The following is a 12,036-nucleotide window of genomic DNA, read 5'->3' as shown; positions in this document are numbered from 1 at the left end:
CATTTTGGAGATCTTTTCCCTCAGGCAGTGAGAGACGATATGGGAACTGCCTAACGGGAATATGGTCAGATAGAAGAATATGGTAGTCAAGAACATTAGTAACCCCAGTCAATCACAGAGAAGCTCTAGGAACCTCTCCAACAAACCCTCTAGTTCAGAGGTCTGCTGGTAAGAAATCAAACTCACTAACCTTAGCATCAAAAGCCAGCATTCCCGCATCTCGATGCACCCTACGTTTAGTACACTCACAGAACACAAATTTCTGGCCAGAAGCGAACTTAAAGAAAAAGGTGTACCCCGAATAATCCAAGATAAGATCAGTTTTACCGATAAAATCACTATTAACTTTAACGTAGGCCTTAAAAGGTATTGTAATAAATATTACAGTAATAAAACACAATGACCAGTACATAAGTCCCTTAAAGGGTACAGAGGCAGATTATACCCGCAGAGGACGTGGACTGAAGGAGCGTGACACTGAACTACTGGCGAGCAGACCTCCTTTTGGAACACACGTCTTACAACAACCAAGAGGACACAGACGGTACTCCAGGAATCGACCTTTGGGACGGTCGGGCAACAAACACTTTCGTGAGCAAAGAGATAGGCAGCCAAGAGTTGCATTCACTTTGCAAGATAGTATCTCAGACTAGTGGCAGTCCAATGAATGTCTAACGATAATCTTGCTGAAGCTACCTGACGTCCGATAAACCAAATGCAACGATGGAACAATACACCAAGCCTGAACCCCAGAATACTGTGCTTAGAACGCCCAGAATGAGAAAGGAATCACTACTGCCAGAGATGAAGAATCACCAACCAGCCTACAATCAACAAAGCTGTCAAAACTCCACGCCTTACCGGACATAAGTGGCAAGGCGAGGAAACGTACACTGCCGTTACATACACTAACCCCCAGGGCAGGTAACAGGGGCGTTAGAGGCCACCAGGCAAGGAAAATTACCGCTGGTTTAACATAACAAACTGTAACAAGTTGAACGCTGTAAATAGTAATAAGAAGTCGAGGAAAGCTAATCAGATCCGCCTTGCCCAAGCACTCCACCCGCTGCTCTTCGCCTCGGAGACACTACAAGCAGCAAGTCACTGGAGAATCGCGAGGTGTCACAATGGTGGAAGTTTACCTACTTGGATTGAAATGCACTCATCTTAAAGCTTGCTGAATCCGGTTTACGACGAGGTGCCGCCAACGGTCTTGGCGTGTTCTGCCACTGCACGGACCTGGCTCCTCCTGTGTCCTCAACCGAACTCGGACACTCACACGACCCGGAAAAGCAACGACGTCGCCCCAAAGATAGGGCAACAGTTACTAAATATCGATAACCGCCGCTGCTGCCACTAGCGGACTGGACGCGCTTGCGAAACCGAGTGGCGCCAATCAACACGAGAAGAAGACAAACAACCGCAACCATGCCAACTAAACGATACCGTCTGACCTCCAACAGAGCGCGGTAACCTACAAGCGGGACCAACGAGAGCCGCAGCACGGCTCAGAAATGTCTTGAAAATTCAAGAAGTTACAGAGATCGTCATCGACTTAGGTTATCGGAATGGAAGTCCAGTTCGGCAATGCTGCCCTATCCTGAGAAATAACGAAATTCATTTTGTCTCAATTTAGCTTCATTAAGTTTATCCAACACATCTTCGAGATGGGCAATGTAAAGACGTCTTAAAAGAATGGTGTCCATTCTTTCGGATATGCATGTCCGAAATAGCAGACCCTAGTCCAGAGAGACCGCTACAATGTTCCAGCGCGGATCCACGAAAATGTCTGAACCCTTGCAGGAATATAGTTAGGCTGCTAAGTAGTATCGTACAGGGAGATATGTGTTGGACTGGGGTCGTGCTCGGGTGAGTCGAGTTGTTACAGTCCGGCCTTAGTAGCCAAGCACAGTAGTTCGCTTTGTGTTTTTGCATGCAGCGCGAGCACGGTCACTTTGTTTACTGTCTCTGGCCGATACTAACGTGATACCGTAGCGCGACAACTTCATGACGAATCAATTCGGGAAATTAACATTGAAATTCGTGTGTAGGAATGACTTCCCCAGGCCAGAAATACAGGGTACGTTCCGAAAGTAATGCAATTGAATTTCCCGCGCCGCTCCTAGTAGTCGGAGTGGGAGCGGGCCACATGGAGTAGGTGGGGGGGACGCTAAGCTTTGCCGCGAAACCGGTTTCAGTGCTCTCCGAGCTGTGGAAGCGGCAGGACGTCTGTTATTGTAAACATCTGCGCGCCGACCGTGTCACGGAAAAAATGGAATCGACGATCGAGCAACGTTACGCGATTAAGTTTTGTGCTAAACTGAACAAATCTTTTGAGGAGACTAACAAAATGATTCGTGAGGCTTACGGGGACTCTGCTCTGTCCTACTCACAAGTTTCGAGGTGGTTAAAGGCCTTTAAGGAAGGCCGGGAAGAGGTTCACGACGAACAACGCTCTGGGCGGCCGTCAACCAGCAAAACCGACAACAATGTGGCTCGTGTGCGACAACTGTTGGACTCTGACCGTCGATTGAGTATCAGGATGGTTGCCAATGAACTGAACTTGTCGTCTACTGTTGTTTTTCGCATTGTTACTGAAGATTTAGCGATGAGGAAAGTGTGCGCCAAGCTCGTGCCCAAGGTGTTGTCAGACAACGAAAAGACCAACCGAGCGGAAATTTCAAGTGAACTTTTGCAACGTGTTGAAATTGAACCTGATTATTTGGACAACGTCATCACTGGTGATGAAACCTGGGTTTTTGAATACGACCCAGAAACAAAACGCCAAAGCTCTGAGTGACACACTGATCAGTCCCCCAAGCCCAAAAAGGCAAGAATGAGCAAATCAAAAGTGAAAACAATGCTCATTGTCTTTTTCGACAGCAAAGGAGTGGTCCATAAGGAGTTTGTTCCTCAAGGACAGACAGTTAACGCTGCCTACTAGGTGAATGTGCTAGAAAGACTCCACAAAAGGGTCGTCAGGACGAGAAAGGACACCTCCGCTACCTGGCAACTCCATCACGACAACGCGCCTTGCCGCAACGCGCTACGAGTCCGCGAGTTCCTGGCCAAACACCAGGTGCCAACGCTGCCCCACGCCCCCTATAGTCCTGACCTCGCCCCAGCTGACTTCTTTTTGTTTCCTAGGATTAAGTCAGCCCTGAAAGGAAGCCGTTTTTCGTCCATAGACGAGATCCAATCCACCGTGACGAAGACCTTGCGAGAGGTCCCAGAAGACGCCTTCCAGGGCGCGTACCGGTCATGGCAGAGTCGCTGGAAAAAATGTGTAGAGGCCCAAGGACAGTACTTTGAAGAATTTTAAGTGTTTGTGCAAATCTGTTCAATAAATTACTTTAAAAAAAATAATTGCATTACTTTCGGAACGCACCCTGTACTCTAAATCGAGCGCTTCATAAAGGAGAAGATCGAGATCCCGACTGCTGATATCGCCAGCATCCAGTCTTCGAAGACAGGCAGTAATGGTCATGTGAAACTTATTACATGCTACATGTGACAATGTTGTTCGAGAGATGAAACAAGGACGTCACCTGTGCAACGCTGACGGAAACGTTGGCAATGTCGACGTCGGCCATGTTGGACTGAAACTGAGGACTGTACGCAAACTCCAAATATCTTTCGAACCCCCAGCGGCAGAGGTCGCGGCGGTGCTGCACCGTACAGCAAGGTAAAAGAACATGTGGCAGAAAAGTAGACCCAATCTAAGACGTATCCGGTCCTCAATGGAGTACACCAAGCGAACACTGATCCCTGATCCCACATACCAACATACCTCCAGATAAGAGGCTCCATGCCATAATTATTTATGACAGCCAGCCTAAAAAGTGCTCAGGATTTTGCTAGGAAGGTCACCTTCGTTCAGATTGCCTCCAGTGTCGGATCACGCAAATTCCGCTACAGGATGCAGTAGCTGCAACAACGCCGATGATATTCCCAGTGACTTAGGCGGCGGCACTCATGATGTTCCCGACTGTCCATACACAGGAGACCGATGTCGCTATACCGGAACAACCCGGAATAGACTGAAGGCTAGCCAACTAATCAGCCTGGCCAGTGGCAGAATTGTGTACGACAGCACCGACACCAAGGAACAATGAATGCACCACGGACAGCAGGTTTACAGTCGATTCACTTAAGGTATCAACAGAAGCCTTTGTGCTGGCAAGGCATAAGCCAATGCCATCATCCTACACAGGAGGCCACGCGCGAACTCAGCGTTCACCAAAACGCCGAAAGCGACGCCGCAGGACCGTGTCAGAAAACAGCATTTCCCACTCGCCTTGCTGGAGGATCCTGCGGGATCCCAACCAGAAGGCTGATGCCACTGATACTGATTCAACTCCTGCGGAATGAGCGACGTCCATTTGCCAGCCCTCTGCAGCGAACTGTGATCACATCGTGGGCCAAGGACGTCAAGGCAGGACACCGATCTGAGGGCCGCTGAGGACCGAACAACACCAGGAGGGTCAGGGTCGGTTGGGTGTGACGTCACTCGGGAAATTGCTTCTCTCCACCAATCTTCCCAACCACTGCGTCAGCAGGTTTACCATTTGGCCATAATGTATATCAACACGGTTAGCTCCCCTGCCAAGACCCAACTCATGAAAGAAATAGTACGAGCTACAGGAGTCGACTATGAATTACTCTCTCACATAGCATACCAAGTAACCAACAAAAGCTACGCGACGAGATACCGGCTCCCTGCTATCGGATTAATGGACATCCCCCTTTGTCCTGATTGTCGCCTCCTGGACACCGATGAACATCGCGTGTCCGTTGTCCTCCGCTTCTGGCGACTGAGACAGAAGATCTCAGCTTGTTACTTCCATATCACACCTTACGTGATTGAAACTCGGACGCTCCTCCGCGCAGATGGCTTTCCGTTTGCAAAGTATCATGCGATTACATCGGTCTAGGGAATGTCCATCGATTATGTCTTCGGTGAAGGGGAAAAAGTGTTTCTTTACCTAATATGGTACTTGCAAAACGCTCGCGAAACCATCGAAAGCACATTGAGGTACCGTACGTTCTTCGCAAGTTATTTACGCAGTGCTTTCGTTAATACCCTCCCTCCCTTTCTTCCTTACAAGGTGGGGAGCGCCACGTTCGGCCTGACGTTCTTTGCAGCATCACATTGAAGACAGAAAGTCCTGAATTGCAAGCAGTTAAGAACAAAAGAGATTGGCTGATCCATGTAAAGCTCCATTCACTGATAATTAGCAAAGCAGAATGAGTCCGTTGTAAATACTTTTACATGGCATTATTGTGAATATAAAACGCTCAATAACAACAGACAAGAAACATCTACTTGTTCCATTTCTAGAAGAAAGATTTTTTAGTTGTAGTAGCACAAGAAGTCTGCAAATGCTATTTTTGTTTTCTTTTGAATAACATTTTTGTAGCATTATGTTATTTGGACTTCCATTTTTACTCGTTTAATAACTATAATTATGTAAATAATAATTATTATTATTAAAAAACCCAAGTAATAAAGTGTGCAAATGTAGACACAGACCGTTACCTAACGAGAATCAAACTACAGTTAAAACCTCAGAGGTTCACAAAAAGGTAGCCACTAACCCCAGAATTTGACACTAGCCGGATCCAACCATCTTTCACAGAAGAATTAGAGAAAAAGCCCTCGAACAATTGGAAGCAACTCAGAAGCGAACTAATCGAAACCACACAAAGACTGATACCTCTGCAAAAATTAAGAAAACACCCTTGGTGGAACGAAGAATGTGAACAAGCAATCCAATCTCGACAGAAAGCATACAGTAATTGAAACAGCAGAAAGACTGAGAAGAATTACGAAACATTCTTGGCAGTGAGGAAAGAGACAGCCCAATTAATCAGAAAGACCAAAATGAAATTCGAAATGGACCAGCTACTTGAAATGGAGAAAGACTTTGAAAGAAACAAGAAGCGAAATTTTCACAACGATTTCAAAACAAAACTCCAGGATATCAGCAGCAAAATCATTGCTTCAAGAAAGGAAATGGGCAATTTGCACAGATCAATCAAGAAAATTGCGAAGAACTTGCAAGATATTTTGAAAAACTGCTGAACTGCCCAGAACCATCACAAAGACTCCCGCCTCAGAACCTGAATCCACAAACCGAAACTCATTATCACCAGAGATATTTTGAAAAACTGCTGAACTGCCCAGAACCATCACAAAGATTCCCGCCTTATAACCTGAATCCACAAACCCAAACTCATTATCACCAGATGTAGAGGAAATCACCAAACAGATCAAACGTCTTAAAAACAATAAAGTTGCACGTGAAGATGGAATCGTAGCGGAAATCCTCAAATCAGATGACCCAAATACTATAAAAGAAATCACCGAAATAATACAAGACATTACAACAGAACGAATTCCGGACGACTGGAGAAATGCATTACTTCATCCTCTACACAAGAAAAGAGATAGATCGGATGCAGACATCTATAGGGGAATCTCACTGATATCAGTAGCTTATAAAATTCTATCCCAGTGCCTTTTCGATAGAGCACAACAACAACAATCAGAACCAAAACTGGAGACTATCAGACAGGATTCAGACCAGGCCTTTCATGTCCAGAGCAAATTCGGAACTTCAAACTAATCTTAAGACATCAGGGAATAAGTGGCATAGGTGTAGTTTGCACATCTGCTGACTTTAAAAAAGCCTACGATTCAGTTGATTGTCAATTGTTATTCCAAATTTTAAAAGAATAGGGTTTCGATCAGAAAACACTTGCAATCATACAACAGACATTGATAGATACAAAATCTAAAGTCATATTTACGGGGGAAATCTCTGAACTTTATCTGATCAGAACAGGAGTAAGACAAGGAGATCGACTCTCTTCACTACTGTTCAATTGCGTCCTTGAAAAGGTGATACAAGAATGGTGCAAACTGAAATGAGTTCTCAAGATTGACCAACCACTTACTGTTGACAGAGAAAAATTAACGGTAGATTGCTTAGCAAATGCAGACGATCTAGCCATCTTAACTCGCGATGTTTCAACAGCCAAAAAACAGATTGAACTCCTGAAAGAAACTGAGGAAAAAGTCGGCATGCAAGTATCTTTTGAAAAGAGAGAATATATGACTTGTAACAAACAAGCACCAAAATTCATGGAGACAAAATATGGCAAATTAAACGAGTCCCACAGTTTAAATATCTCGGTGAAACGATTCAGGAAAATGGAATAGAAACGAAAACTAACGAAGTCAGATGCCAAAAGATGAACGCTGCTTATCGACTCACTCAAAATATCTACAATAAAAAATGTGTCTCCCAGCATACAAAGCTACGACATTACAATACCGTCATAAAACTACGAGGGTCAGTCAAAAAGTAATGCCTCCTATTTTTTTTCTACGTTTAATTGTCAGGAAATTTAAATGCAATTACATAGGTTGAAAACCACAACATTGAGGATCATTTTGTCATTTTTCAATGTAATCTCCGCCCATCTCTACAGTTTTGGTCCATCTTTGAACAAGGGCATGTATCCCAGCACGGTAAAAATCACAGCTCTGCTTCCCAAGCCATTGACGCACGGATGTTTTGACGGCCTCCTCATCTTCAAAATGAATCCCACGATGAGCTTCTTTTAGTGGCCCGAACAGATGGAAGTCTGATGGTGCCAGGTCAGGGCTGTATGGGGGATGAGGCAAAACTTCCCATCCAATTTTGACAATCTCGTCAGAGGTGTGACGACTGGTGTGTGGTCTTGCATTGTCATGCAAAAGAAGAACATCTGCCATTGATTTTGTTGGGCGAACTCGCTGAAGACGTGCTTTAAGTTTTTTGAGGGTTGTGACGTATTGAACAGAATTTATTGTGCATCCCTGCTCCAAAAAATCAACCAGAATCACACCCTCTGTATCCCAGAAAACTGTTGCCATAACTTTCCCTGCCAATCGCACAGTTTTGAATTTTTTCTTCCTCGGCGAGCTTGTGTGACGCCACTCCATTGACTGCCTCTTTGATTCGGGTTCAAAAAAATGCACCCATGTTTCGTCCCCGGTCACAATTTTTTTCAGAAACTCATCTCCCTCCAAACGGAAGCGCTGCAAGTGTTGGGAGGCTATTGTTTTCCTTGCCTCTTTATTCTGATCGGTTAACATTCTTGGAACCCACCGTGCACAAACTTTTGAGTACCCCAATTGTTTAATAATCGTGATCACACTGCCTTTACTAAGAGAAATAATGCGACACACTTCATCTGCAGTCACCCGACGGTCACCACGAATGATGTCATCAACTTGCTGAATGTTGTGTGGAGTCACTGCACTCACCGGCCTGCCGCTCCGCTTTTCGTCAGTCAACGGTGTTTGCCCTTCAGCTTCCTTACAACGACGAACCCATCGTCTAACAGTGCTGACATCCACTGTCACAACACCATAAACCTTCTTCAGTCTTTCATGAATGCGTATGGGCGTTTCACCTTCTGCATTCAAGAATTCAATCACACAACGCTGTCTCAAACGAACATCGATGTCGGCCATCTTACAAACTTCTGCTGTGCTGGCACCTGTTGACACAGAAAGTTACTACTGCAGTGGATTGCAGAAGAAGGTTTGAGGAATGGCGCCAAATTCAAATTTTTCACTTAACTTAATTTTTTTAAGTAGAAAAAAAATGGGAGGCATTACTTTTTGACCGACCCTCGTAGAATGCCTATATGGATCAGAGACACTAATTTTAAATAGGAAAACAGACATAAAAAGCATTCAGAAAAAGGAACGGAAGATCATAAGAAAAATTTTAGGCCCAAAACTGGTAGATGAACACTATCGGCTCAGAGGCAGAAAGGTAATCATACAATACTCTAATATTCACAGTGACATTAGAAAACGCAGAGTAAGATTCTATGGACACATCAAAAGAATGAATACGGACAGACTTACAAAGCAAAGAGTTAGATTCTATGAAAACTGGAGTAAATCTAAAACAGACCCAATGAAATGGATTGACGAAACCAAAACAGATCTGAAAGGAGCAGTAATTACACCAGAGGATATACAAAACAGGGAAATCTTCATATACAACATTCACAAGTGGCAAGTTGACCAAGAGGCGGAACTAAAGAAGAAGACTGGGACAACGTGGTCTGAAGAAAGAAAAGAAGCCCACAGCAAAAGAATGCAAGAAGTATGGGCACAAAGAAAGGCAAATGAACGGCAGGAAGTACTTTGCGTAGTCCTAATCGGCTTATTCAAATATATAGTACCCTCGATCCTATCACCCTTGGGGAGGAATTTTGGGAATAATTAGGATCAACGCTTGAGGAGGGATAGTTCATTTCTACCGGAAGGATAAAAGTGGCCGTGTTTCAGTCTTTTTTTTAATGAAGGGAGGCGTTTAATGTGATCGTTTACGTAAAGCAGGAAATGGGGATTCTTCTTCCGATTCGGCACAAATTTTCATGTGTGCTCCACTGCAGCCTGAAGAGACTTCTTTCTTCATAAAGACAGTTCAGTTGCATGAAAAAGATGTAGATCTATCTAAGAAACTCGATTAGTACAGCAACATTTCGTACAAATGTCGCAGTTTCCTTTGGATAACGATCTTATGTCACATGTTCTTGATTGACGTTGGGGAAAATAGTGCATCTCAAACATTAACCTTTTATACGGGCTCTGGCAGAACGAGTAGTGTCTGGCAAGAGCATTCGATGTGAACTTCGGATGAAGTCCATGGTCTGCAGCGTCCTCCTTCACACTTGACTTTTCTGTTTTTCGTCAGATGAGTAGTCCTAAATTGTTGGTACCATCGTACAATCGTCCATGATCTAGGACTTCACTGTGCCGTTTCATCTCTAAACGGAAACAAAGAAGTTGCTGAAATACCATTGAAGACTTGTGGTTTCCTTTCCCCTTTGTTTATATAATTATAAATGGCTGCCCTTCGTCAATGCAACACGCGCATATACACATCGCGCATGTAGAACAGCGACGCTGTACTACGTGACTCAAATCCTACTATTCATTTTTCCGGACCCAGTATTATTAACAACGTTACACAGTGCACGTATTGCTGAAATTCTTCCTTACGTTTTCAGCAACGGACATCTACCTGTTTACCACACAGTATAGATTGTTTTAAATTGTCTCCATATCTGCAGTATTGACCAACTGTCCAAACATTTCCAAAGCGATGCACTGTCAAGTTAGTTGTAGGAATTGCCATCTCAATGCTTATATGAGAATGTGTATTTTTCATTCTACGAATTTTCAGTTTTATTAATGTGGAATTTTCGAACAGTTTTTATTTTCATTATTGTTTTCTTGTTTCACAGTAAGGCTTTTTTCAGATTTTCAAGGCTTATTCCCTGCTCCCCTTGAATCAGACCGACACACGTTCTCAGATAAGAAGATGGCCCAAAAGATCCAGCCATTTATGTTTGAGCGTAATCTTGTTTGGGGAGACAGGCGGAATGAACTATAGGGACAGAACTGTCTGGGTCGCCTAATTTAGTCTAGAGGCGCTACGGTGCACTCAGTCTGGCAAGTCTGTTACGGTTTAGTAAGGTTGTAACTGGTTGCTAGCGAGTTGCGTAATCTGCCTATAAAAGTGAGCGAATTCGCTGTGTTATTCTAACTTACCTAACCATTTCCAACTAAGGTAAGTCGGTCATATTTGTCTCTTCACAATTAACGTAAATCGGCCTGTTCTTAGCTATCTTTGTACAAATTTCACATAAAAAAATAAGTTTTCAGTGGTTACTGAATATTCCATCAAGAGATACGTGTTTGTGGCAGAATGGTCTACTGATATAGTTCGTTCCTCCTCGGTCGCCTTTTATTCGCCATTTGACGAATTCTACATCATAGTAGGCCTTTTCCGTTTACAGATGGTACGTCATTATGTACGGAAAACAGAGCGACAAAATTAGTCCACGAAAAACGTGGAACAAGCTGTTGAATCGCTAATCAATAAAAAAATTAGGCACGTAAAGGCATCGAAACAGTTCGTCTTGCCTTTGACGGTATGTAGAAACGAAAAAGTAAAATCCATTTTCAAAAACTGACAAAAGCTACGGAAAATATCAGTATACTTCCGATAAGGAGCAAGAGTTAGAATGTGTCAAATATCTTAAGGATCTGCAAAAGTGGAACTTTAGTATGACAGTGAAAGAGCTACTCAGATTAGTGTATCAAATCGCAGAACGAAACGGATGCCCGTGCCAATTCCGCAACGAAATGAAAATGGCTTGAGAAAGTGGGTCCTTGGATTTCTGGCTCGCCTTCCTGACTCAGGTTTCATGAAGCAGTGCAAGCAGTGGGCTCATAGTGGTCACATACATATTAAAGTCGATGAAACCCATGCACGGGGTGGAACGGACTTAAATACACGTGTTTAGTTTATCGAGATAACATACTAAAACAGTTATTCTGAGCTATATTCATTGAAAAGTTAACTACTAGGATGTTTACATAAGAGGTTCCTAATTTTTCTAAAAGTCCGGCAAACTTTGCTGCAAACGTTAGGCGGGCCGTTCTTACACTGTTTCACCCACTCGTTATCACCCGGTGAAAAGTAATCCGACGAACAAATATGTAATACTGAAGCACAAAATACTTTTTATACGCAGATGCCGCAGCAATAACACACGATGCAAACTGTCTAACACATACTATTTTGTCTTTCTGACGGCACTGGACTTACAGACACAAACAGACAAAATGCTTTGGACATGACCTTCTCTAGACTTGTGGACATACAAGTCTCATCATTATGACGTTTCTAAGGATAGACAGAAAAACACACCATACACAGCAAATGAAGTCTTCTGGATTCTTACTAATCTACGTTAAGTGGTAGCGTTTGTTCATAGTGATACATACTGTTTGCAAGCATAGCGTAATATTGCTGTGTATGTGACAGGCTTATGTTCTAAACTGGTAAAAGGCTTCAGTCACTTTGCTGCTGACGGACGTGTACATCGGCAGTACTAGCCGAAAGGCTGTAAGCTATACAATCCGACATTATCGCCCAACCAGAGGATTTACTG

Source organism: Schistocerca gregaria, chromosome 8, assembly GCF_023897955.1.
Source record: "Schistocerca gregaria isolate iqSchGreg1 chromosome 8, iqSchGreg1.2, whole genome shotgun sequence".
Classification (NCBI taxonomy): domain Eukaryota; kingdom Metazoa; phylum Arthropoda; class Insecta; order Orthoptera; family Acrididae; genus Schistocerca; species Schistocerca gregaria.
The sequence above is the reverse complement of the archived record's forward strand: the minus strand, read 5'-3'. Positions refer to the sequence as shown.